The sequence below is a fragment of the Columba livia genome, chromosome 14 (genome assembly GCF_036013475.1).
Source record: "Columba livia isolate bColLiv1 breed racing homer chromosome 14, bColLiv1.pat.W.v2, whole genome shotgun sequence".
NCBI classification, from domain to species: Eukaryota; Metazoa; Chordata; class Aves; order Columbiformes; family Columbidae; genus Columba; species Columba livia.
This window is the reverse complement of record NC_088615.1, coordinates 1,674,098-1,701,035: the sequence shown is the minus strand read 5'-3', so window position 1 is coordinate 1,701,035 and position 26,938 is coordinate 1,674,098. Positions and strand designations below refer to the sequence as shown.

At 50.0% G+C, this 26,938-nt stretch overlaps 1 long non-coding RNA gene across 1 annotated transcript; it reads left to right on the top strand.

The window, feature by feature from the left end:
- Positions 1-1,759: 1,759 nt before the first annotated feature.
- On the top strand, positions 1,760-26,454 carry LOC110366176 (uncharacterized). The gene is made up of 2 exons (XR_002426321.2): positions 1,760-3,626; positions 20,137-26,454. It is a non-coding gene; the product is annotated as an uncharacterized LOC110366176 (long non-coding RNA).
- Positions 26,455-26,938: the final 484 nt, after the last annotated feature.

The window sequence follows — 26,938 nt, the reverse complement described above, 5'->3', positions numbered from 1 at the left end:
ATCATATAATCCTGTGGCTTCAGTTTCTTGGCTTTCAAGTGGAAAACCATTAACTCAAAAAAGGTACCGTCATTTCTTGGGATGCTCGAGCTCCCGTCTGTAGTTGTCAGTTTCTCTGGCTCTCCTGATGGTAAACGTGATGCTCATCACTTAGTGCTCCGTTCAGAAGCAGGTGACTTTGGGTGACTCCTGACGCTGCTTTTGTTAAGAGGTGAGAACGCCTCGCACTGTTTCCGAGGTACCGTTTGGAAGAAGCAAGCACGGGGAGGCGGTGCATTGCCCAGGGAACCGCTCTGCAGCGAGCCAAGCAAGGGATTGCGTTTTGAACACTTAATTATATTATTTTAATTGCACAAGCCCTTCACGGCCCTCCACAAACCTGCCTGTGGGCGGGCGTTACTGAACGTTCTCACTGGGCACATAACGACATTGTACAAATCCTGCTCTTCTCCAAGGACGTTCATTTTGAGTTACGGTGATGCCAACACTGTGTCGCTGATCTCTTGGAATTTGAGGCTGACGTGAGTTCCATCCGTATTTCTTGCCAGGCAGCTCCGTTCGATGGGCTCACCGGCTCCTCTTTCTGATGCTCCCCGGGCACCAACACTCGTGAGGAGCTGACGGGTCTGGCTCTGCAAATAAATACCTGCTTCAGCATTGCTAGAACAGAACCTTCATCCTGGCAGTTGTAAATGGTTTTCTTAACACACAGAACCAGCTCAGGCACCCTAGCGCCTTACTTACAAGTGCCTCTGGGGGTACTTTAAACCAGTGATGGCCACAGCCTTGTCTATGGAAAGACAGAGAAATGTCTTCTAAGAATGTCAATTTTTCTAACTGTAACTAAAGTGATTCTTACTCTATTTTTTTAATAGAAAAATGCTTGTTATTTGTAAAATTCGGAATAAAATAATATCTGGAATTACCTTTAAAATTAAGTACTTTTGTTTTCCATCTTCATATTTTAAGGTGTTTTATGTAACAGAGCTACTTCATGTTTTGTGATCTTGTAGGCTTTACCTTGATTAATCTTGTATTATATATAACGACTTCTTTCCGTAATTTCTAAGGTGTATTTTCTAAGCAGAGAGGTGGTGTTCGCAGTGTGAGCGCTGCCCGTGGAAGAGGCGGGTGGGCAGTGGGTGCTGGAGCAGAACAACCTGCTGGAACGTCCTCGTGCAGCTCCTGTTCTCCTGCAGCATTTTCCAAATGTCAGCGACCCAAAGAACCAGGAACTCAACACTTCTTTAGAAATGGCAGCTTATTGCAAAATTGCAAGGGGTTTCTCTTAAGACGCTGCTTAAATATTGGTAGCAAAACCATATGGGAGTCTGCACGTGGCCCCAGACAAGGAGCTGTGCAGACAGCGTCGCTGGATCCCTCTCTGGGTTTCGTGGGGTTTCCCCACACGTGCCATGTGAAGCTGTATCTTGTAGACAGGCAGAAGCACCACGGGCAAGGGCAGCTGAGTGTGCTGTACCAGGAGCTCTATGAAACAACTCAGCGACTCTACCTGTTGTTGCCTGGTCTTTCTTACTCAATAATTAGTATTTGGCCCAAGGCACACACAGCTCTGGTTTATCTGTAAAAACCTCTGCCCAACTCAGGAAGAAATATCTCTGAGTTCGGACCAGCCTCCACAAACGGCCTTTAAAACCTGGGTCGCTCGTATTCTTCTAATGTATCATCTTACTTCCTTGTAAAGACATGGAGTAAACCATTAAGGGAGTATGAAGATGAGACAATGGGGCAGCAGGAATTCATGTAAAGTGTTTACAGACCTGCAGACTTGGCTGCCTGTCTACAAATAAACTCCTCCCGAGGCACTTCTTGGAGAGCTGTGTAGTGCAGGGGATGGATCGGGGCTGGGGGCTCCGGGGCTGCTTCCTTGGCAAGTTCCTCTCACTTCCCAGGGCTCGGTTTTTCTGCCCACAAATTAAGGATCCTGATTCTGCAAGTGTATAAAACACTTGAGGAGGGTGAGGTCTTGCTTCTTCACCACACACCCACCTTCTTCCTCTAGTTAACCTGGTGGTGACAGATTCTACAACCGTCGCCTAGAATTTATTTGGCACACGGTTAGTGTGAGGCTTTGCTTTTTTACAGCGTGTCTGGTGTCCCGTGGTCTGTTTGTATTCAGGATCCTTTGTACAAGGGGCTGTATCAAAAGAGCATCAGCCGGGACAGGCTGGGGAGCTGCCAGCAGCTCTTGTGCAATCCTGATTTGCCACCCGTGATCCAAGGCCAAACCTTCCCTTGCTATTCCCCTCCCCCACAAAAAAATTAAAGAAACCTCTAGCAGCCCGTGCACTGAGGCGATTCTCAGATTTTGAGTCATTCTGCGTGGGGCCTGTGAGCAGCGTTTTGCGAATCCTTTTGCAGAAGCAAGGGCTCCTGAGGGGAAACCCCCCCACAACACAGAGGCTGCGCTCTGCCGAGCCAGCGCAGCTCTGGGGACGGGGTCCCCAGCTCTAGGGAGACAGGTTTCTGCCCAGTACCTCCAGCACTTGCCTCTTTGCCCTCTGCAAACCCGCTGCTGGCTCCTGCATTGGCTTTACCTCGAGGCAAGGTAAACAGTAAAAGTGATAAGCAGGAAATGCCTGAGAATTCTGAGGAACTGATCAAGATCCTGAAGAACACAGCTTTAAAGCGTACGGTCACTAAGTGAGCGTTCCCTATAGCAGCAGCTTGGCCGGGATCACGCAGGAGGACTGAAGCAGGACAGGGGGAGGATGAGGAGATGTGTGGGGGCTGTTAATTGCTCATGGTACCCCCAGCTCTTTTCCCGTCAGCTGTAGCTGTGTGGGGAAGCTCATTCTGTGTTGGGGCTTCTCCAAGCATCTTGATTATGACCATCTGGAGGGTGTTTTGACCCTGGGGTGAACCAAGTTGATTTCTTTTTGATTTTTTCATTAATTGTCCTTAGCCATCAGAAATCTTGTGGCTCTGACAACTTTTTCCAAGCTACCAAAGTTCACATAGCTCCTGCTTGCAATTGCAGAGAAGGAACTTTCCTCTCTTACGAGACTATTTCTTCCCTTGAAGTTGCTCCCTGCATCCCAGGTGCCTCTACTTCAAATCCCAAATGACAGAACACCTGGCGGGGTCAGCTCTGCCCCACCTACAGGGATTCTTGTCTTTCTGCTCAAGAGCAAAGGTACCTCTGCCTGCTGGGCTGCAAGTCATGGGAAACATCGTGCTTAGGCAGCTCGGGAAGTGATAAATTCACCTTGTAACACGCAAGTGAGAAATTGCTTTGACCACCGATCTAGGGCCCTCCCGGGCTCGGCGGGCTGCGGGGGCCAAGCCGCCCCCCTCCCAGCCCTTTCCCCGGGGGCGGCCGGTAGCCGGGGCCGCCCCTTCTCCGCAGGGAAAGGGAAAGCGAAAGCGCAGCGGTGGCGCAGCGGAGCGGGGCCGCGGCGGGGCCGGGGGCTGCTCGGCTGGCACCGCGGCCCCGGAGCATCCTCATCCCCGAGCATCCTTCCCCTTCGGAGCACCATCCTCCCCCCCGGAGTATCTTATCCCCGAAGCATCATCCTCCTCGGAGCATCATTCCTCTTCCCGGAGCATCCTTCCCCGGGAGCATCGTCCCCACCGGCGCATCCCCTGCCCCGCGGTGGCGAGAGGTAAGCGGCTCCTTTTGCCGGTCCCCGGGCATCCTCCGCGGGCTCAGGGGAGGTGGGGAGCCCTGGGTGCCGGGGAGGGGAGCGAATGATCAGGCTGTTCTCGGAGGGGGCTGCGTGTGCCCGGGGAGCGGAACCGAGCCAGGCGGGAGGCAGCGCCTATGGATCTATAGGTGCTTGTCTGCATCGGGGGTGCTGGGGAGCTGCTGCCTCTGCTTCCCTTCTTGGCTCCTCCGCCCTCTCCTTCTCTGCCATGAGCAGGTGCAAGTTTGGGTAAAATAACAGCCCATTTAGCATATGAGAGGGTGATGAATTCTCCTCTGTCCCCACTTCCCACCACCACTGTCCGGCTGCTCCTGGGAGTTCCCACAGGCTCCTGTGCCCCAGGGACCTGATTTTTGGGCTGCTGGGAGCTCCTGTTGAAGCTGACATCTGTGAAACTCTGAACCTCAAATTACAATTTGGGGAGTTTTCTTTTGTGTGTGTGTGTTCCCAGAGATAACAGGTTTTCAGGGGCTGTTGACGAGCCGGGCACCGCTGCCCGTCGCTTGGGTCGTTCGGTTTATCTCGCTGCAAGTTCCTGTTTTCAAGTTTTCAGTTGCTTATAACTCTGCCAACTTCAGTTATTTGAGCTGAAAGTTTTCCATCTTGGATGTCCGGCTCATCTTGGCTTTTATTTCTGTATTTATTTATTGTATTCCCGCCAAGAGGGAGGAGAGGGCTGACCCTTGTCTCTCAGATGGCCGTAGTTCTGGTGACATTTTCTTGGAGCAGTGTTGCCCGCCCAGCCTCCCCCTCTGCTCTGAGCAGGGAATTGTGTTTGCAGAGGGAGAGCAGATTTTTGTAAAGATCTGTTGCCCAAATATAAGCCAATTCACACAAATGATAATGAACTAGAAGCTTAGTTTTCTTCTGTTCTATGTCAGGTCAAGCATTAATTGGGGGTCTGGTAAAAACTGCTGATGGTGCTGCAGCAGGAAGGTCGAGGTCAGGAACCTGAGAAGGGTGAGAAATAAACGTGGACTAGAGGAGAGGAGTGTCGGAGAAGGGGGTGAGGCTGAGGCTGGATTAAGGCTAGACTAAGCGCTGCTGAGGATGGAGACCAGTGTGGACAGGGTCTCCTCACCAGTAGCTACTGCCAAACGCAGGTGTCCCAGGCTTTGCCCTTGCCTTTGGCAGGTGAAGTTCAGTTTGTTCCTCTAGTGACAGCTGTGATCTCTGCCCTCGCTCCCTTTGAGCTCTCAACACATCAGACAGCTCAGCCGCACTCAGGACTTGCCTTTCCCCAGCCCAGCTGTGGGTGAAGTGCAAGTAATGCCCGTCTGCTCCCTGCAAAGGGCGGCTGGAGTGAGAAAACACGGGCGCTGCCTTGGGGAGAAGATCCCGTTCACCGCAGAGCCAAGGACGCGTTTGGAAAGGCAGCCTGTGCCCAGGGGACACTCACACCGCCAGCTCGGCTGTCAGCACGTGCTCGCGTTTGCTTATTTTTAAACTGAGAGCGTGTGCTGATCTGGTTTATGTGCCTGGCCCCAGGTACCCTGCAGGCTCCAAAACGGCTGCAGCTGGGCTGCAGGGGAGTCACAGACAGGCTGCGAAGTCACGGACAGGCTGCAGGTGGTGGCTGAGTGAGGGTTGTTCTGACATACCTGTCCCAGGCTGGTGTGTTGTAGCCAGGAGCCGGGATGGAGGCAGCTCTGGGACCAGCAGCCATGTCCAGAGCCCGACCTGCTAAGAGAGCAGCTGGTGGCGATGGACCAAGCAAGAGCAGCAGCCAGGGAGATGGTCTTCAGAAGTGCTGAGTGCTTGGAGCAGTCACAGTGCTGAGAGAAAGCTGAGCTTTGGATATTTAAAGTGCTTTTTGACACCTTCTGAAAATTAAGTGTTGTGGGTTGATTGCTAAAATAGCTGCATTATTATCCCTGCTCTGGCTCAGCTGAAGAAGTGAGACCATGAGACCAAGCCCTGGAATTACACGATAAATATTCTGGCAGAAGAGCTGGTGAGAGGCTGCGGTTTGTCCTCAGAGCAGGGTTTTCCCAGCACAGAGCAAACACCCCGCATTGCCTGAGCAATGTGGAGAAACAGCCCAGAGCGAGTGAGCACCATCTGGGACGCAGGGAATGAAGCAGGGGACAACGGAGATCCATCTGCGTCGCCTGAGTGTCTTGGAACGATGTGTCTTGGGGGATCTCGGTGTTCAGAATCTGAGCTCATAACCACAGTCCTGTTTTTCCATCAACACGTTGCTCCCAGAGCACCTGAGCCCATTATGATTCTGTACCTAAAGATACAAATTAATCACTGGTAAAACTGCATGAGCTCTAACAGAACTAAGTCTTGGATGAATGTGGCTCACAGGTTCTTGTTCAGCTTGTCAGGTATTGAAGATGGGCACCAGTTTATAGTACTGGAAGCTGAGTGCTCTGTGCTGGGATCAGGGGCAGTGGTGGCTGGCTGAATTTCCACCTCCAGCAGGGAACATCCTTCTTCCACTTCTCTCCTGGGAACCAGCCCAGCCTTGCTGTCTTTCTTACCCTTATCGTGTTTATGACAGCAGTATTGTCAGAGCTTTCAAACTTGCACTCAGGACACGAGGCAGGAGGGAGCGGTGAGTGGGGACAGGAGGATGCCCCGAGGGACAGGGCAAGCATGGGACCGCAGCTCTTGCTTTAGCCTCTGTTTGGCCTGTGTTGAAAGCACCCAGGTGCCAGAGCCCTTTATCTTCTGCTTCCCATTTTGCAAACAAGCCACAGACCAGAGCAGTTTTATGATTAGTTTGCTGCTACAAAGCAAATACCCCTCAGCGCTTGTGCTATTGCACACATAAAACAGGAGGCTCTTTCTGCTTTTTTGCATGAAGATGTAGATTTTGTATGCCGTAACCTGACTGGCTTACCAAGAAAACCTTTCAAAGTGGAAATGTTTATTTGAAACTTGGCCACGTGCTCAGATCAAGGTCCGTCCTGGCTGGCAGCCTGCACGGGGGCAGCGTCCCCCATTGCAGGACTGGGCAAGGCTTGTGGGCAACCCAGAGCGATTCAGGCAGCTATCTGGTATCTCCCCAATACCACACTCCCTAAAGCATCAGAGGACCCAAGGGATGCTTTTGGCTGGGACATCATGATCCCAGTGGCTGGAAAGGGGGCAAAGCCCACACTGGCGGTGGGTCCCCATCCCCTGGGAGCTCCCAGCTGCTGTCCCTCCCTCAGCAGCCAGCCCAGGGACTCCGGAGGTGACATGCTGGCTCACCCACTCCCTGACCCTGGCACGATGCATCTCTGTGCAGGGCTGAAGTAGTTCTGGCTCCTCTGAGCTGTCACTGCCGTTTCCTGACCCAGCCAGGTCTCAGCAGTCTGGAAAGCTTCAACAAGGACCTTACACAGCTGCCAAAGCTGGTGTCCTCTGTGGTGTGTCCCCTCCTGGTGCTGCTCTCTGTCTCAACTGCTTCAACTTCCACTTTCAGCTCAAACCGTGTGTGTTACGCTGCACTGACTGAGCCTCTGCTGGCTATAAAGGGAACCTGAAGTAGCTGGTTTAGACTGAGACATCTGCGGCGAGCCGGGCATGTCCCAGGCGATGTGACCAAAGGCAGCGGTGTGGCCTCAGCTCCGCTCTCAGGTGTGTGGGACACGTTTAACTGAGTGCTGGGGACTGGTGGTCAGAGGGCAGGTCCCCTGCGAACGGGCACAGGTGGAGGAATTAGTGTGGGTGATGTGCCCTCTGCTCAGGCTTTCGGTTGTTCCTCAGAGACTTCTGTGAGAACTGCAGCTCAGCTGGGGAGTTCCCAGTTGGGACGATGCACAGGATGGGGCTCAGGGACCTTCCCAGCGCCATTCCCAGTGCTCCCACTGGGTCTGTGTGTTTCTTCAGATGAATGATCTCCTGGGCTGGGACTTCACAGGCAAGCCCAGGCGGGTGAGGCTGGTGGGAGAGGACACCGGAGGGACATCCTGGCTGCGCAGTGACGAGCTGCTGGTTCCTCTGGGGACTGCAGAGGGCAGTGGCACCCGCCAGAAGTGCGGGTGGCCCTGGGTGCTGGCGGGAGGAGCTGCTCAGGGGCAGGTGGCGTGGGAGCCTCAGGGTGCTCCTGGGTGGCAACACGGGTCCTGCATCCCTTGCTGGGCTCCGTCTTTCTGCTTGGATGGCCTTGCTCTGTAGACTGTCTCTCCAAGTCATTGCATGTGCTGGTGGTCACTGCTGGGGCCATCCTGGTGTCCCAGAATCTGTGCTGCCACCCAGAGAAGATACAAGCGAGCACCTCAGTGCTGCTTCCCTTGTGCTGCCCTGACAGCAAACTCTTGGGTGTCGACAGCAATGGCTGAGATTGAAACTGCTCAAAAGGCAACGGCAACAAGTGCCGTGCAATGCGCTCGTCCGTCCTGCCTTCTCCTTCCCTCCCCAGTGTGGTTGCTGGAGCTGGCTCCAGTGGAAAGGATTCTCTGGGTGCCTGAAGCGAGGTGCAGGTTAAAACAGCTGCAGAGCAGAGCAGGTCTTGTCCCACCCCAGCATCCCCCAGAGAACATGCTCTGCCCCGGCAGACCCTCAGGCTCTCCTTGCAGGTGCTGGTTGCTCGTGTAGAAACATCAAGGGGAGTAGCAGGGGGTGAGTGTGACAATGTGGAGCATGAGCATGTGGAGATTTCTGGGGTGAGGTTCAGGGGTGGAGAGGCTGGAAGATGCTCAAAGTGCCACCAGGGAAGCACCGTGGTCATGCAGACCGTGTGTTCTCAGACCTAGAGACACCCACCACCATCTGACACTTCGTGGTAGCCTCTACGTCTGCATCTGGAGGAAGGGTTTGGAGGAGGGTGTCAGCGAGGAGACCCCAACACTTGCTGCTTCTGGGGTACTTGGGTACTCTGAGGAGCTTCCAAATCCTGGGAGAAGAGCAGCAGGTCTGAGAGGTCTTGGAGGAGCATCTCAGGTTGAGGATGGAGAGCTGCTGGTCCTATCAGAGCTGCCGCCTGCAGCTGTCAGGAAGACCTGAATGCACTGAGTTCAGTTTTACCAGTCTGTGATCAAAATCTTGTGCCAGACCTTTGCCTTGTGCACTTGGAAGAGCGTGTGGTTCACTGCCGATCTTTTTGCCCCTCTCTGCACTTCATTTTCCTCACGTCCTTTCTTCTTGCCCGCTGGAAGTGCAGCTTGCAGTTGTTGCTTTTCCTCAACAGAACGTTTCTCTGTTCTCATTTAATCCCAATGATTGCTGCACACAATAGCTGCACTGATGGGCACCGGGGAGTGCCTGCCCCAAGCCCTGGCCAAGCCTGTGCCCACAATGACTTTCTTACCCTTGGGGCCTGAACCTCCAGCCCGTGGTTCAGAAACCCTGGCTGTGCTTCTGGTTTGTTTCTGCTCTGGTTTTGTTTTCTTTGCTCTGGAGGCCAAAGTCAACCTCCAGCACTGGCTGTGAGCTGGACTGTGGGAACTGCATCTCCTGGTTGTTCTGGGACCCTTGCAAAGGAGCCCCTGTTTTCACCTGCATGTTGAGTTTATGGCCAAGGCCAGAGGTCAAGTTCAGGTGTACGGTGTGACAGCAAAGAGCTTTTGTGTGGGTTGCAGCATGGCTGGAGAGAAAGACAACTGGGTTTGGATCTGTGTGCTCTGGGACCCATAACGTGTGCTGGGGGCTTCCTTTCCCCTGTGGCACAGGTCTGCGGTCACCTTCTCTGCGTCTCTGGCATGTCAGGGGTTTCGTTCTCCTGCCGGGTGTTTGTCACAGCTTGTTCTCGAGCTGACACCCATCCCACCCTTTCCTGTCTCATCTCCGCTGCGGGGGAAGGCGAACTGCCACGGCAGCCACGCTTATCGCTTCGCAGCAGCCACGGACATCTGCCAAATACAGCCCCGTCCTGGAGCCAGCTCAGCTACAATAGCTAAAAAAGCAATTACAAAGTCAATGCAGTAATTTTTTAAAATGCTCCAGGTTTTTTAATATAGGTGCTATGGAGCATTGTGGAGAAATTGCTGGACACGGAATAGAGGCAGAGCTGGGAGACAGGAGGAAACCTGGAAGGGGGTTTATTAGCAGAAGCAGGTCAGGTGTGGTGGATTGGGTTGAAGAAGAGATGTCAGGAGAGAAGAGATGAAGAGGAGAGCGCTGGCTGTTTGCCTTCGCTGGCACGCTGCGGTGACGAAGGGAAAAGCAGGTTCTTCCCTCCCTAGCTCACACACGCTCTCACTGTGCAGTCGTTCTTCAGTAGATTAATAAAAATGACTCCAGTTCAGCACCGTGCTCGTACCGGCCAGGCTGTGGTTTGCAGAGGTCCGGCCATCGCCTGCCTTGGTGGGATCTCCCTCTGCTCTGTCTTCCCGCTGGGTCAGTGTCTGAGGCCACGCAAGGGAAACTCTGTTCACATAAATGTGGCCCAGCCACCCTTTTGAGATTGATTTATCACGATACAGAACTCCTGGAGCTGCTGTTTCGCTGCCCACCTCATGTTGTGCAGCACGGAAGTCACAATGAGTACATTAAGTTGCTCTGCTAATGAGTGTGTAATCTCTGCTATTCATCAACATATACTCCATTCCTCCAGCACAGCCATTCTCGCACAGCTACAGAGGAGCCCGCGCTCTTTCTGTGGCTGGGAAAACAGCTGAGAAAGCTTCAGTAAGCACGGGCTGTGCTGATTTGCTATAGGATTATTTTCTATAGGCAATGTCCTGTTAAGCCCCCATACGGATTGTGTTTTTTGCCAATCAAGTCTGTACCTCTGTTCATCCTTGTAGCTGTTCCCTTTGCTGTGAAAGGTGGGAGAGGGGGAGTTTCCCCACCTGAGGGGCAATGAAGCTGCTGGTAAAAGTGTTCAGTGGCTTGGGAGGAGTTTGAGTCAGTCCCCTTTGCCTTCTGGAACCTTTATTTTAGCAAAATATGTCCAAAATTCTTCCTTATACTGCTGAGTTTAAGAGCCCAAGTAAGAATCCCAGCTGAGACGGTGTCCCTGGAGAAAGGGGAACACGTTGTGTCACTTTATGGACCTCAGGGCAGCTCCTCCTTTTCTTTACCTTCAGCAGCTCTGGGACTGACAGTCACCTGCAGCTGAGGAAAGGTTCTTATTGGAAGTGAACCCTGTTTAAGGAAATTTTACGCTAGTTATGTGACTGAAATGGTGTTCGTCTGGTATAGAATCAATTAACCCAGTGATTAAGCTGAATAAAACTTGCTTGCTCTCCCTTACAAGCACCTTGTTTTCCATCAGCAAATAAACATGACCCAGGGGCTGCGAAACCAGTTCTGCCGCTCTCTGACGGGAAAGGGATCGTCTTAACCGTGATCCTCGCAGGGCAGCGCTGTGTCAATCGAGGTGTCCGCTGTCACTGGACACGGCTCAGCAGATGAACCAGCTTTTGCCTTTGCTTCATCTGGTGGTGGAGGGTGCAAAATGTGGCAATCCAGAGGTGACAAACTGTGAGCCTGTGTGTTCTTTTCTCTGAGTTTCCCATAATAGCTGTTAAAAAACAATGCTGCACTCTGTCTGCCTAAATCCCTTGCAGGATTACTGAAATAAGTAACACCTATGTCCCACAACATCTCTGCAAGCTTAAAAAATTGAATTGTTCCTTGTGGTACCTGAGTTAAAGATGTACAGGTCTGGGGTTTCACCCTACCCAAATCCCGCTGAGCCTCGAAGCTGCGGGCACATGGGCTGTGGGGTCCCACCAGTCACCCATGGTGGGCTTGGGCACCCTCAGGTCGTTACAGAGTCAGTGATGCCCGCTGATGGGTAAGGACCGGGCTGACTTTGCTTTCTCAAGTGTGAAATTGGTTTTAATGTGATGTCAATGTGCCTTAATCAATTTGACTGTAGCCACCCCTGCCCATCTGGAGCAAACCCCAGTGAGATGCTGCAGGAATGGGTGTCCCACTGCGCGGCCAGTGGGTCCTGCAGGCAACGGGCACCTGCAGCCGTGGCTCCATGCCTGCTCGTGCTAATTGTGCATTTCTGCATATATTGGGAGTTATTAAGTAGCTATTGGGTGAGAGTGGGAGTACACTAAAAGTCTGAAAACTTAATTTTAATCTGGAGAACCTAGAGTCGTATCAGTCCCCATTTATCATACATCTGTCTGCAATGACTTTTGGATGTAGAGCTAATGATTTCTAGAGAGCAATAAAAGCTAATGGCTCCCAGGCTGGCCGTACCGTGGAAAGGTTGCATTGCTGGCTTGATTTATTTCCCCGGAGCGGCAGCTGTCCTGCGGGCTCCAGCGCTGCTCTGCCCGCGCCGCTTTCTGCTCCGCGCATCGCGTTCTGCCGCCGAGGACGCGGCTTTGGGGAGCAGCCCCGCTGCAGGGCGAGACTCGGAGAATAATTTTGCTTCTAGTGATTCGTTATTATCTTACCCGGCTGCTTTTAATGCACATTCATAAGTTGCTATTTATCGCCGATATCTGGTTTTTATCAATATATTTTGTTGTGGTTTAAGTCCTTCCTCTGTGGTGTGTGGTGTAACACATCTGGATGCAGCTTCTCCTGTGAGGCTGGTGATGATGGAGATGGCTGGAACTGATGAAGCTAAGCTAATCTTCTGCCTCTTATAAGAGAAGGGTAATCGCAAGCTACATAAGAGGCAGATATTTTAATTCCACATGCATTATTTGCATGGATCAAAGCTTCCCCGCATGATCCTTTCCTGGGGAGGGCGATGCCACCCCTGCTCCCCACAGCAGCGGACCCGGCCGAGGGACCAGCACCCAGAGCTGAGCGGTGGAGAAACCACCATGTGTTTGTGTTGAGATAATGCAGCAGAGATTAGATAGAGACAAAGCATTGTCTTATCCACTCAACCCTTGGAGTTCAGCCCTCAGGAAAACCCAAGCGGGTGCAGAGGAGGAGGGTCATGGTTCAGGGACGGTGCTGCTTGATTTTGCCGCTTCACCAACACGCACGAATTTTGCATCCTGATATTTTTGCCTCCCTTTCAGAAACAAAAGTCACAGCCAAAAGCCTTCTCGAGGAGCTCGGTAAATGTGGCAGTGACTGTTCCATTTTGAAAGTCTCTTTTCTGAAACAATAAACAGCATTGCACAAAATAGCTGATACTTCACATGCAGCCGTTGCATCACCTTCCGCTGAACAAGTATTGTGGTTAATAAAAGTGTAGTGTGTGCCAAGCCAGCAATAACAAGCATAAATATGGGAGGTCCCTCAGCACATGAGGGTGGTCTGGAAGACCTGTCTCTGAAAGAGCTTTGATTCTGATCGAGGACATGGTGCAAATAAATGCAGCTCATGCTGGGGAGACAGCATTGCGGGCACAGGTAACACGTGCAGGCAGGCTGTGGGAGCTGCTTTAGGCTCCTGGGTGCCTGTCTGGATTATACAGAAGGCTAAAAGATGGTCTGAATAAAGTGCAGGCTATTCTGATAGTGCTGATGAGATATTTCCTTGCACTGACTGTTGGTGTCATATCCAGCTGTGTGAATATAGACCCTGCAGCTGTAGCTGGTTTTATTAGTTCAGATAGATGAAGTACAGTGCACTATAAGAAACTTCTGTGGGATTCCCTGTGGCTTTTTTATTTCTGCTTGTCTTTTCTGCTGCATACATCAATGAAAGAAAGCTGGTTTTTTCCCCCTGAATTATGGATCACTGGAGATGACTCAAATCATCTGTATTTGCTTGCTGTTCCTCATGACCCAAGTCTATTGGGGAGAACAGAGCAAGTGTCCCTTGCTCTTGTCTTGCAGAGGAGGGTCAGCAGTGGCATGGCTGTCATCTAAACCAGGGCAGTCTCACCCAGCAGAAACAACGAGCTCTTTGGTCCCTCCTTGGTCTTCTGCAAAGTCTCAGCATGGGGCGGCCCCGCTGCTCCGAACCGAATGTGGGTCTGGGAGCAGGAGCCCACATCCCCACCTCTGAAAAAGCCGCCGTCTCCGCAGTCGTTTCAGCTTTGCCGCTTTTATACAGTTGGGTTTCCTTGTGTGATTCATGCAAACTCACCTTGAGAAAAACCAGCCACCTCTGCCTGGTGCCAAGACCTATTAGAGTGTTTCACAAACCCTTTTTGCTGGAATCGCCTGCAGAAGAGCCGTTCCCTCTCTCCTCCCCGCCAGCCCCGGCCGTCCCTCTCCAGCTGGCACACGCGGTGACACGGGGGAGCGAGGAGGGAGGACTCGTGTTTGCGTGTTTTGCCTTGCCACCAGCCGTGGTGCAAACCCCATCACCCGTTCCCTCTCCCAGCCGAGCTGCTCGGCCTTATCTCCAGCACTGCTCCGTTCTAATCCACTTTGTTTTCTTCTGTATTAAGCAAACTATTGACTTACGAGCCAAAGCAGATTTCCTTGTGTCAACAACCCAATCTGCAAGTCCTGGTTTCCTTGTTTAGAGAGACATTGCCCGTGCGCTGCGGCCGCATCCCTTGTGTGCAGCAGGCGCAGGGAGCGGCTGCTGTTTGCCCTGCTAGAGTCACAGCTGCTATTTTAAGGCACTGATGCCCCAGGTAACTTTGTCAGCTGAGAAATGACGTTTTGTTTGGTTGGTTTGGTTTATTGTTTGTTTTGTTTTCAGATGAGTCTGAGTGATGAGCCATCCTTTCTCTCATTAAACTGCCCTCCCTCCTACTCGGGTGCAGCCCAGGGGAGATGGAGCAAAATCCCAGTTTCACCCGGGTGGAGAGGAGCTTTGCTGTTGAACTCAGCAGCACTGCAGCTTATCCTGCAGCTTCCTCCCAATGAAGCACTCAGGAGGACGCACGAGCTTTCCAGCTTTCCTCATTTCTTTTGAGAGAAAAGCATTCCCAAGTGCTCTTCCTCCTGTTAAGCAAATTATTTGAATTATTGAAACTAGGCCCGGTTTAAATGAAGTGTTGAGTTCCTCCCTGGGTACAACATTCATCTACGTGCTCCAGCAAAACCAGGCCTGTGACCTTGATCACGGGCACCATGTCATGAGCTCAGTTTTGTTTGGTGCGTTTGAGGAGAGCGGAGGATGCTGTCCCAGCCAATATAAACAGAATCGAGACAGTTTTACAATAAGAAATGTATGTCCCTTTGTTGAAGTATATCTTTCCCCATAATTTATCTTGTCTGCTCTCCTTTGTTTCAAATGAGCATACATGGAGCAAGGGACTAAAAAGCTTGTGTAAGTGTTCAATAACAGGATTTTTCTCTATTATAGGCAGCAAACCTGCCTGATGACGTCTGCTCTTTCGCCTTGGAAACATGATGGGAAAAAGGAAAATAAAGTAATCCACGGTGGTTAGCACTTTTTTCCCTTTTGTTTTTGAACTGAAGTCACAGAGCTGGGACACGGAGAAGCCCCACACAGGGGCCCGTGAAGGTGAGCGCGAGAGCACGACTGTACTATGGCCTTCAGCGGGACGGATGGCAGCGCCAGAGGGAGTTTTGTTTGTTAGGGCTTGTAATGTTGACATATTTGATTTGGACACATTTGTGAGTGTGTCTGGTTTCCTCCTGACGCTGCTGTTTCTGAGAACAGATTTGATTTGAGCGAGGAGTCAGCCCTGAGGACCGAGTCCGTGTTAGCAGCAGCTTGCTCTCCTTGTTATTATGGTCTTGGAGGAAATACCCTGCTAAAGAAAGAAGGGGTAAAAAAAACCCCATGAAGCAGAATTGTGTGTTGGTTTCAATGGTGATTAGCAAGTCAAATGTAAAGCACAGAGAGCAGGTGAGGTGATGGACCTGGGGCTACCATTGCAGGGTCATTGATTCCTGCTCCCATGATTCAGTCATTATCCCTGGTAAAGCACCTGGATAGCTTCAGTATAAATCAGAAGGCACCACAATTGTGGCAATAAGTGGATGAGAAACAGCTCAGTGTGCTGAGATCTGGAGGTATTAATGTGTGCCCGTACCACGGCACGTTGGCAGAGCCCCCCGGTGACACTGCGGAAACCTGGGGGAGCCTGAATTAGCCCCAATTAGACACCCTGGGATTAAACCATGTGCTTTGGAGGAGCAGACCCAGCTGTGATGCTCAGGGGTGTCCACAGTGACTGCAAACCTGCCAGGCGGGTGGTGCCGCGTATCACCAGGTTAAGGGTCAGCGCACCGTGAATAAGAAGTTACGATGTGCTGAGCGAACCCTGAATCATCAGGATTTTCAATATTGCTTCCCGTAAGTCAGGGTGAAGCAGCAGAAACGTGCAGAGCCAAGCACCAAACAGGCTGATGGGGGGCGGTTTAGGCTGGTCTGGATAAAGAAAGCGACTAATCCCCAAGCGGGGTACAAGTACGTACCCGCTTGCCGGAAAACCTGCAAAACAAAACAGGTTTAACTCTCTTACAGAAAGCTGCAACAGCGTTTAGCCCACTGAAAATGAAAGACGTTGCTGAGGGAACTTCCTTGGAAAGCGAATAATGGCTGCAAGCAAAATGGTTCGTAAAAAACCTCCGATTTCTGCTAAAAAGAAAAAGAAAGGCAGATTGGCAGGAGTTCGTGCCCGTCCTCGTGCTTGCACAGCGAAGCGGGCAGAGCGCTGCGTGCCCGGTATGGCAGCCCTGCAGCAATCAGGACCCCCGCTGCTGCACTGTGCTCACAGAAACCTGCTCTGGGGTCCAGGTATTGTAAAACGCACTCATCAAAAACTCAAACTAACTTGCTACATTAATCCTGCTCTACAGCCGAATCAGTTGCTAATGGAGATATATTTGTTTCAGTTATGACTATGAAAGAAATCTGGCCTGAACTTTGCTTTTGGAGTTGTGTTGCAGCCAATATTTCCTAGACTTATTTATAGAATATATTTTTATTTTAGTCTGACTATTTTAACCCTGTAAAAACCCTTCCAGCTGCCTTGTGGAGCATCTTTTCCCATCCCATACATCAGAGAAGAGGTTTAGAATGCACATCTGCTAGGAAAAATTGCCAGTATTTCTGTTTTATAGATGATGAAAGTACAGAATAGAGAGGAAAAACAAATAGCGGCAGGTTTCCTAATCCTAATCGTTGGCTTTAAGCGTTGCATCGTGCTTCCTGTTGATGCAGAGCAGCTCCCCCATGACCTCGGTGTGTTCTTCACTCACATGGTTTTGGTGAATGAAATTATTGGGTGTTACTTCGCTAAATATTCAGGCAGCCTGGATGTTTCCATACTCTTGAGTTTGTCCTGTTGCTTTAATTTGATTGCCAGGATGAATCAAGGCTCGATCAAGGTGATCATTAGATAAGTCAAACAGCATCACAGAATGAGCTGTCGCCCATCGCCTCCTACAGCCTGCAGAAGTGGCACCTACTTGGGCACCTTCTGTGACTTGCTGGAATCGGGCCCGTGTGACAACGTACTAGAAATAGAGAAGAAAATGCCATGAAGCTGGTTGAGGCTTCCAGCAAGGCGCTGGGTTTCTGACTCACCTGCTGGCATTTGTAACCCTGGTGGGCAGTGCCGAAGGCACGTTCCTGTGGTTAACTCCTTGATGCGAGCTCTTTCCTGTTTCTGATTAATTGTTCCTGTGTAATTGTCTTTGAATTGTCTGTCACTTTCTTCTGCACCTTCAGACCCGCAGGGCCGTGTCCCTGCTCGGTCTGCCAGGGCCGAGGGCGATGGCTTTAGTTCACCCTGATCAACATCTGTGTCCTCACTGGGTGTCTGGTCTCTTTCAGAAAACATGACCTTAGGAATTGCATTTGCTATTGAGAAATGCTGCAATAAACATTTTAAGGTAATTAGGTAATAAGGGAAGAGAATGGGGTTTGCTCCAGATAATGCATAATCTTAGAGGGGGTTGTGGGGGAGCGTGACATCGCGTGAATTTGCAACAGATGCATTCTGATTAAAACCAAAAGAAACTGAAAATATGAGTCAATGGTTTATCACGCGTGAGGCTGACTCAGGTATTTCTCGGGTGTCAGAGCTGCTGGGGACAGCGGGAGGTCACCCAGGGCTGAGCCTGGGCCAGCAGCTTCAGTGGCCAAACTTCAACAATATACCTAAATATTGAGGCTGAGCCCTGTGGAGCTGGGAGGGCATTGGCAGGGCTGCCCTCGCTCTGCCCAGCACATCTCTCGGGGAGCCGGCGGTGAAGCGCAGGTACCCCAGCTCTGCAGGGCTCTTACCCAGCTGGTGATGCTCCAGTTCTTTATCAAACTACTTTTTATCTCCTGACTACCCTCAGTATTGTGAGCTGCACAGTTGGAGTTACACCGGTCTGGAGGAGCCTGGTTGCTTCTGTCCTACAAAAATGCTCTCCCTGTGCCCTCCCCTTATATGTTTCATTAATAACCTCTGAACTTGAACGACATGGTGAGCTCTCCAGGGCAGGGAGCCGCAGGCCTGGCCGGAGCTCGGGGCCACTCTGGACGCTGTGGGGTCAATCAGCATGTGGGTAAATCCCCCAGGAGCAGCTGCTCGGTGGGACCTGGAGCTGTTTTCAGAGCCCGAGTTCAGCCGTGCCGGGCACCTCCAACCTGCACCACACCTGCACTTGGCCTTTAATTAACGTATGGGAGCAGAGAATTAGAGATCAATCCTCTGCTGTTGTAAACCAGCATATATAAGTGTAATATCAGTACTTGCTTCATCATAGAATGATGTAGGTTGGAAAAGATGTTTAAAATCAAGTCCACCACTGAGCCACATCCCTAGGAACCTCATCTATGCATCTTTTCAGCCCCTCCAGGGATGGTGACTCCACCGCTGCCTTGGGCAGCCTGTTCCAATGCCCCACAGCCCTTTCCAGGAAGAAATTGTCCCCAAGATGCAACCTCAGCCTCCCCTGGCGCAACTTGAGGCCATTTCATATACACCTGAGGCTCTTGCATGGACCCTGTGTACCTTGGGGTTCAAGTTGGAGATCTGTCAGGCTATCAGCAAATGGAGCTTAATGCACTTTGCAGGATGCTGTTGGCACAAGTCCCGAGCCTGCATCTGCATCTGTTTGTGCACCAACACCCGCCGGTGGCATCTCCTCCACCTTCCACTCTGCTTTCATCAGGGCAGCAGCTCGGAGCCTGGGCACATGCCTGGGATCAGTGAAGTCTCCAGCAGAACAGGAAACCTGATGCAGGTTCAGCAATGGCCATAAAAATGGAAGAAAAATAGTATTGCCTTCAATCCCAAAGTGTGGAGCTTCCCAGCAGGCAGCTGCCTGAAAACTGCCTTCCATGGGAAGCACCCAGATCCTTGTCCTTTGGGCTCCGAGGAGGCTGAGTCTGATGGGCTCTTTGTTAACTAAGTCAGGTCCTCCACTCCCAGCCCTGGGAGCTGGCACCGCTCACAAGAAGCGCTGGGGCTGAGCTGGGCAGATAGGCACAACGCCAAGACCAGAGGCCTTTTGGTTGACCTGGGAAGAGCAAAAATGTTGGGTTTAGTACAGGAAAAAAAAAATAGACCTACTTGGAGGAAGTTATGAAAAAATCACATGAATATGTCTGTGAACTTGGCCACCGTACAGCGGCGGTGCCGAAAATAGCTGCAAAAAGCGGGCTGCGGGGTGGTGAGCAGTTCGAGAGCTGTGGCTTCTGCTGAAGCGTGAGGAGCAGGGGGATGGGAGGAAGGTGATGCCGCATCTCACGGCGAGACCGCGTTCTGCCCCGAGGAATCCACGTGTTTCAGCATCTCACGCATTTGAGGGCCAGCTTGCATTTATTGGCTTGTTTTTAGATGAGCCCTAAAGATATTTGCACGAACTTTGGAAAAAAAAATAGCAAACGAAACACAATCTTCACAGGAAATTTTGACATCATTACTGTGAGTCAATTGAATAATATTAGCTGTATTACATAACTGTTGGTCTTGAGCCTTTCTCCTTATCTCGCCTGATGAGTGTGCTACTGGGCGGTAACATAGATAAAAGAATTTTTCAGGTATGAGGCTGAAAATCTGAATTTTCAGGTTTTTCAGTCTCCCTTTCAATATACGGCATAAGAAGGGTTCCCGCTGAGCCCTGCTCAGGGCCAGCATGGCGCTCCTTAGCACCAAAATGAACTATTTCAGCTCATTTCAACAAAACTGTTCTTTTTCAGTTGGTTGGTTTGCTTGAGAGGGGAGTTGTGCATGTTTTGTTAGGTTGCCTTTTTAACAAATGCAACTGAAATCTTTTATTTGGGTTTTATATTTATAAGGGGTGATTTATGCAACATTCAAATGTACTTGTGGGAAATTCCCTTTTGATCTAAATCACATTTCCTGAGACAAAAGTGCTGTGATGGGCGAGTTCCAAACAAACTCAGATTTCAACATCTGTTTCAGTTATTCGAGACCAGCACATTAAAGTATTTAATTTCGTCTTGTTTCGTGATGTAACCGAGTGATCCCTGTGTGCTCGTGCGCTTTTCCTTGCCAGCAGCCGGTGCTGCTGGGGCGGGTGACAGGAGCCCTGAGAGCCATGCCAGTTTATGTCCCTTCCCACCAGCTACACAGACAAGTAGAACCACCACCAGCCACCACTGTTGGACAGGGAAATTCAACCTAAATGCGCTCTGAAGCCCTGGAAACCCAGGGTACAACCGCAGCTGTTTCCCAGGTGGACGCACAAGTCAATCCCAGCTTTGTATCAGCTGAACTAGAAATACAGTAATGTTCGATGTGTTAACGTTGTCCCTTTCCTTACAGCGCATGAGCCGTGGTTTATACCCAGAGGAGGCACGGGCTGCAGGCAAGGGGGAGACGTTCCCCGTGGAAGTGGGGATGCGGAGGAGGGTTCTGGTGGAGCAACTGATGTCTGCACAGCCAGCAGCTCCAAGGGAAAGCTCTCGCCGTCCAACACCGCTTGAGTGTCCAATGTGACAATGGAACCACAAGGAAAAGCGGAAGGAAGACGTTCCGGTTAGTCCTGAACCTGAACTCAGGTTTGCAGCCATGTGCTTTGCAACCAGTAACGATGAAGAGCTGAATTTTGGCGTTTCTTGTGCATCCTGCAGGCAGAACACGGCCCGTGCCCGCTCCGTGCGAGAGCTGTGGGAACGCGAGTGTGCTGGGTCTGTGGTTTTAGTCACTTCCAGAGAAGATTCAATTTGATGGAATCAGGCGACCGCCTCGGCACTCGTCCGTGTTCTAATGGGGATGAAGGATGGTTCCCACCTTACATCGTCTCACTGTCAGGGGCCTGACCCTGCTCACACGTCTGTTACTGCTTGATTTGCCATCACTGATGTTCAGACTCTAACCCTACCAAGACTGTTGCCTGGATTTCGGTGAACAAACACTCAAAACCAGAAGCCCCCAGCAAGGCCTTCCTCTGCCTAACAAAGAATAAAGACCAACCTGTGCTGAACTAATTGATCCCACTTTAATCCCTTTCTTTGGGATGGGGTCTCTTTGCCTTTCTGGAACCACCTGGTTCATTAGAAACTGGGTTTTTGAATGTGTCAGAAATGTAGACCTCGTATTCCCACAGACATGTGGGGATGTGGTGGAATGTGGGTGCATATTGTATCTTAATAATCTGGTATTCTGGGGCTGTCAGATGTTTTGAAGCAAGTTTGAAACTGGTTTTATCTCCAAGGAGACGTTGGGTCCTCACTTAGCTGACTGTGCAACTACATATAGATTTCTCAGCCTAAAATATAGTACTATACACTAATCAGATATTATTTAGCAAGTAAGCTCTGCTTCACTGAAAATTAAATTAAAGGTGTTAAATAAGAGTTTAAAGAAAACAGGTTTTGGGAAAAAAATATTTGAATACACCTATTTCGGTTCAAATTTGAATTTCCCCAAAGATGTTGGCAGGATTCATTTCTCCTTTGTACATGTAACGTATTTGTTCATCTATGCCATTATACAGCTCTTTTCAAGCTGAATATTCTATTGGAATGCAGCAAAAGACAAATTTAAGATAGGAAACTGGAGGAGACCATATTTCATACTGCATAAAATGCACCTCTGGAAATTTCAGTTCTTCTTTTCTGCAGTATTATAAATGCTTTTATAAAGTATCATGGATGATGAGCTAAAAAATGTATAAAAAAGCACTGTGGCTTTGGGTATATTCACTTCAAGTTTGTGGTTAATATTTCCCAGGCTGCTCTTGAGGTGAGAGCAAGTTCAGGCATCGCACGGGCTCCACCAGCCCCTGCTGCTGTTTCTAAATGACTCTGATAAGAGATTGTGAAAAACGGCGGTAAATTGCGTCACCCTGGTGATGCGTTTTCAGATGGGGACACAGCACAGGAGCTGTGTTGGGGTCGCACTTAGAGCCCCCAGACTCCCCCCCGGGGCCGCACAAACCCAACGCCTTCCGCTGGGATTTAATGGCACCCCCCTGCATCTCTAGCCATGCTGGCTTCCTCCTTTACCCTAGAAATTCTGCATTATCTAGTGGTCACGGAGACACCAGATTTCTCTTTGATAGAAGATAAGAAGCTCAGAGAGGCCCCGAGCCCAGAGGCTTCTCTGGGTGGAAGCCCCAAGACCCCCATCAGCTACAAGTGATGTGAGACCCATCTGAAACAAGAAACCCTAGAACAGCACTTTGCTTTCTCACTGCCTGTGCAATTGCTCTTTAAACCCTTTATTTTCAAAATATAAAATACGTTTTCCTTCTTAATCTTTGAGAGGTTTTACTTTAACCTCATTAAACTTCATTGCCAAAATCCAAAACAGGTTGAGATGAAGCAACTGATACATGAGAATACGAGTCATACATTCGTGCCAAAGAAATGCAATAAAACAGCGTCTCCGTATCTGTCTTTAAATGGTGTAAATATAAGGGGAAGGAGTGGGGAGTCCCTGTTTGGCAGAGTTATGTTAGAAATTAAACCAAGCCCAGGCTCTCCTTGTACAGCCAGCGCTGTTCTCTGCAGGCTCGTTGCATGGGGTTGAGTGTCGTGGTGCCGGGATATCTTTGTGTTTGTATGTAAATATAAGAAAGCAGAAACACAGACCATCCTGTGTACTTGGCTATTCTGAAAGAAACCCACACAAGGGCATGTTTTGAGGGAGGTGATGCAGATGCTATAACCATAACAAGCGCATGTGTCCCCACTCACAAGCTGCTGCGCTGGTGGGTGCTGTCCCTGCAGGCACGAGTCGGGGGTGACATTGTTCTGGGGGTGCCCAGTGACCCTCATGGGCAGACCCAATACACATCCACATGCCAGCGCAGCTCCTGGTGCTTTAGGTGGGCGCTGGGTACCCCACCAGGGCGCTGTGCTGCTGGATGGGAGTTTGGTGCTGATTTGTCACTGGGACCTGCAGTGCTCTTTGCTCTTGCTTCTATCATTACACAGTCATTTACTACACCAAAATAGTCCTTAAGACTCTAGCACAAGTAGCAGATCCTTTTGGTTTTAGTATTTTCTCCCCTGAGTAGCAAACAAGTCCAGCCTGGCAGCAGTAAGCCGGTCTTTGCAACTGAGACACTTCTCTCCCTATTGCAGTTTTTGCATGAGAGGGAAAATGGCATCTTAAACAAGAAGCATCCCATGAATCCATCCCTGCACGATGGTGTTTCCTCTGACACCTGGCTCGGACCTCTCCTTTCCCACTCTTTGTAGAGCAGGAGTGAGTGTGCGTGAAAGGAGGCGCCTGCGTGTGAAACCAGCTGAGAAGTATCCCGGCCACTTCTCTTTTCCCATCAGTGGATATTGCTTCAGTTCCCATTTTCTAACACTGCTTCGTTCACCAGCTTCAGGCCCTTTTCACCAGCCGCTTGCCAAGGATTTCAGAGCCTTGAACCAAGACATACTTTAGCTATTATAAATTAAAACTTTGATATTCCTATCACATTTTGTCTTCAAATGGGCATTTATCATTCTTTCCACAATATTTTTCCTCTCTTGCAACTACAAGCAATACAAGCTAGAGTAAGATATTTACATCATGCTATCTGCCAGGTTCTGGCCATGGAACTATCTCTCTAACCCTCTCCTTTTACCTACACCAAACTTCTCCCTTTTTAGCCAGACCCATTCTGCCACCTTCCTCTTGTATCAGATCTTGTGCCCCTTCCCTGTCCTTTAATATTAAATTAAAACATACACCAACTTGTATCTCAGACACCCTGTAAAATTTGTGATTCTCAGACCGTTAGAAAATTGCTCAGATATCCACAGTGAATCAGACTGGAGTTACCTGTATCCCATCATCTCATCACTATGCTGCTGCTTCTGCACGCTTGTGGCTTTTTGGGTATTTAATTAGTACTAGTTCCACCCCAGAGCCCTGGGGCCTCATTTTCCACCATGGATGGTGCTGCTGTTTTGGAACCATAGTGCACCCCAGGTCTGGATGACAATTCTTGCTCCTGTGGTGCTTGTGCTTTCCCTCCCCCGGGCTGTTAGATCAAACACGCCTCATATGTGCTCAGAAACCAACAATTCAGTGCTGGTTTTGGCCAGAAGCCTTGGTACAGCTTCAATATAAAAAATCAATAAGGATTTGGTTGTTTCCAATAGACTCTCCATCAGGCACTACCAGAAAGGAGCGGGTTTAGGTCCCAATGCTGATTTACCAAGCCAGTCCTGTCCCTCCCCACCCTGGGCATCCCTGTACCCACTGCCAGGTGTTGCTGGCAGCAAAGCCGCTCTCACCAAGCAGCTTCTGCACCCTGATGGTGAACCAGGTGAGAAATCAGCAGGAAAGGTCAGGCTGGAAACAGGGACGTGGCTGCTGAGTGTGCTCAGCTGGCCCCGCTGCAGCAGCCTCAGCTGCCGGATTACAAGTGTTTGTCCCCAGAAGCCCTGCCCTTTGCAGCTATTATTGTCGGAGCTGTAAGAAAAAGGAAATAGGAAGCAGAGCTGCTGTAATGCAGTTTTGTGTGCAGCTGGGTTCTGGTTGCTCCAATGTGTTGCTGCTTACCTTGTGAGTGGGTTTTGTTTCCATTTGAATTTTGTAAGCAGTAGCTGAGGCTCTTCAGTTCAGCATTGCCAGGCTCTGGGTTTTCCACGGGGCAGTTTAGCCCGGGTCATGTCCCAGTAGCAGCATCCTGCCACGAGCCAGGGCTCTGCAGCGATGTGATTTAGCACAGGGAGGAAGGAAGGAGCCAGCAGGTCTGTTTCTCTGAAGCCAGGGCTCCTGGGATGGCAGGGCTGGCTCTACAAAGCCTGGACTGTGGGCTGAGCAGGGTCTCCAGCAGAGCCAGGCTGGAGCCTGCAGCTCATCAGCTCCTCTGTGTACCAGGTATTCTGTTATTATTTCAAATTTCTGTTGCTTATTACTTCAGGACAGAAGTGGTTGAGAGAAATTAGGAGCACAGTCCTGATGGTGGGCATGTACTGGTTTGCTGGTGTCCTGGGATTAGAGGTGAGACCCCAAGCTGATTTACTGGGACACTGCATTGAGAAATAAAGGCAGGCATCTGGGTTTTAGTAACTCTTGATCTGGGGTTTAGAAACACATCCAAGGAGCTTTGTATCTTGTTGTTTGAATCACACGTGGCTTGAAACTGCTGTAGTAATTCCTGGGTTTAATTCCATTTTACCTTCAGAAAGTAATAATTTCCATGCTGTGGGCTACTGCTGATTGGTGTGAATCAAAATGACTGAAGAGAATTACTGAAAAGGAGAGGAAAGCACAGAAAACGTCACTGGTGGAGCTGCCTGCACAGATGTGTTTCTGGCACATTAAGTGTTGCATTTTAAGACAACATGAAACTGTTTCTTCTTTTTGTTTTCATTCATAGACAGAAGCCAAACTCTACTGGCTCTAAGAGGACCTTTTTCTCCCCACCCCTTCTATATTGCTGTATTTTCCTCTCTTTCCCTCACCGCACCTGTTCGACACTTCTCCTGTGGGTATTTCTCCTCTTGCAAGGCTCAGGATGGGGGTCAAGCCCAGGTGATGTCTGCCCCTGTGTGAATGGGAGCATCATGCAAGCAATGAAAGAACTTCTAAGACACCAAATGCCTCTTTCTACTCTTTCTAACCTTTCTGTGCCAATTGCCCTTGGCTCCTGTATGCTTTGATAAGAAAGGAGGAATTATCCACTGTGGCTTATTCTAGTAATAATGTGTATTAAAAGTCCCTTCAGAGGGGCTTCCCATAGAGGGCAGGGGATCCTTTGCGCTGTAATTTTCTGCAGCTACACTGTTTTGTCTGAGAGGCTTCCTGAGAAATCCAAATTGTTATTTATGGTTTAGCTTTCCTCAGACAGTAAGTTTAGATTTTTCGTTTGTTGTTGCTGTTTGTTTTATTTCAGTTTGGTAAAGCAAATATTAAGCCAGCACTTCAGTGCATAGAAAGCCATAGCTAGCGTGAAAGACTTAGGCAGAAATGCCATGTAAAGTGCGGCTGGGTTCCACCTCTGCTTTTGAAGATGATACAGATGGTTTCACCTGGGAGCTTTATGCTGCTGCATTTCTGTGCACCAGAGAAACATCGTACAAGTGAGGCAAGAGCCACCGACAGCTGTATTTCTGTGGCTGTGAGGTGTGGGAGAACAGGAGACTTGCTACAAGACCTTAGATCTCTTGGAAGCCAGTTGCTGATTAAAGATGAGTGTTCGGGTTTTGTTAAAAACAAGTTTCTCTTTTAGTAAATTTGCCTGTCAGCTAAAGCCTTCATATTAACTGCATTTTCCTGGAGAACCAGACACATGTTCTGGTAAACATAGTAATGGAATGTAAACCTATTGATAAGGACAGATTCACATCTCTCGAGAGGGGCAACGAGAAACTGGTGACCAAGAAGCTGACCTTGTATAACATTCCATTCACGTGAATACTTCATATAAAAGTGGGAGATCACAAGGATCTCGTCCCTTTTCCCTTCTGCTTATGGCCGACATTAGGAGAGGACCTTGCTAGTCATCCCTGCGAACTGAGGCCTAGTGAGAGACTGAATCCAGCTCCGGTTGGCTGCAGAGTCCAGTCCAGGACTTTGGGTGCCGGCTCTGCAGTTGCTGAGACTTTCAAGATTGGTTTTGTATATTTTGTATTATTTTCTCTATTCTTATTAGTAGCATTAGTAAAACATTGTTAATTTTTCCAACTCTCTTCTCTCTGTCCTTCTTTCCCTCCCGATCGCCTGTCCTGAGTGGGAAAAGGGGAGATGGAGGGGCAAAAAGGGGAAGCGGCGGGGGAGAGGAGGTTAACAATACATCTGCCAGGGTTTTATTGTCACCCGGCAATCTAAACCCTCGACAATGAGAAATAGCCCGTAAATCAGTGCACTAAGCAAAGAGCTTCTCGTGAGCTGCAGCACCAGTGGTGATCTGCTTGCTGTTGGAAAAACAAGGCGGAGGAGTCTTGTAACGCATGTGGGAAAGGAGCTCAGGACTCCCGTCCAACCTCCTGCCCCAGCAGGGTCAGTCACAAGGTCAGACCAAGCTGCCCAGGGCTGTTTCCAGCCAAGTCTTGGAAACTCCTGGGTGACCTGCTTGGCTGTCCTTGCACTGACCCTCCTGTGCAATTGGCCTTTCCTCTGTGCTTCTCACAAGTGGTGTGAATAATGCTGGTGGTGGATGTTTTTAAGT